Source organism: Berghia stephanieae, chromosome 12 (assembly GCF_034508935.2).
Source record: "Berghia stephanieae isolate SIO BIC M18660-M18661 chromosome 12, UCSD_Bste_1.3, whole genome shotgun sequence".
Taxonomy (NCBI): domain Eukaryota; kingdom Metazoa; phylum Mollusca; class Gastropoda; order Nudibranchia; family Aeolidiidae; genus Berghia; species Berghia stephanieae.
Genome location: NC_088371.1, coordinates 9716892 through 9717569, shown reverse-complemented (window position 1 = coordinate 9717569; position 678 = coordinate 9716892).

Sequence of the window (678 nt, the reverse complement as noted above, 5' to 3'; positions counted from 1 at the left end):
TCGCACATACTCTGTCTCTCCGTCTCTTTCTCTCTCTGTATGTATGTAAAAACAGGGAACAGAAGTATATTCCAAGAGCATATTTTACTATCAATGAACGTACAGTATATTTGTTTTTTCCCTTTCAGCTAAGGACTCCGACCAGGTCGAGGACAAACCGGGAAATCAATTCCAAGGCAGAGACTGAAGGCACTCGGAAAGCAGATATAGATGGTATGCACTTGGCTAAGAAGCTCATAACATTGCCATCCGAAAGTTTAACGGACCAACACACAAATCTATGGGCAACCATGAACATTTATAGTCTGGTTAATACAGTTTAGTGAGAATCACTCACAAACGCGGTTGGCAAAATACAATAACAAAGGCTTGAGTGACGTCATCTTCGTTCTATCTATAGGGGGATAGAAATAGAAGACACAGCAAGTGTCCACTGTGGCATATCAGAAGACCCCATCCTAGCCTGATAATGGTGATGATGATAGTAGTAGTAGTAGTAGTAGTAGTAGTAGTAGTAGTAGTAGTAGTAGTAGTAGTAGTAGTAGTAGTAGTGTAGTAAGTAGTAGTAGTAGTAGTTAGTAGTAGTAGTATGTAGTAGTAGTAGTAGTAGTAGTAGTAGTAGTAGTAGTAGTAGTAGTAGTAGTAGTAGTAGTAGTAGTAGTAGTAGTAAGATAGTAG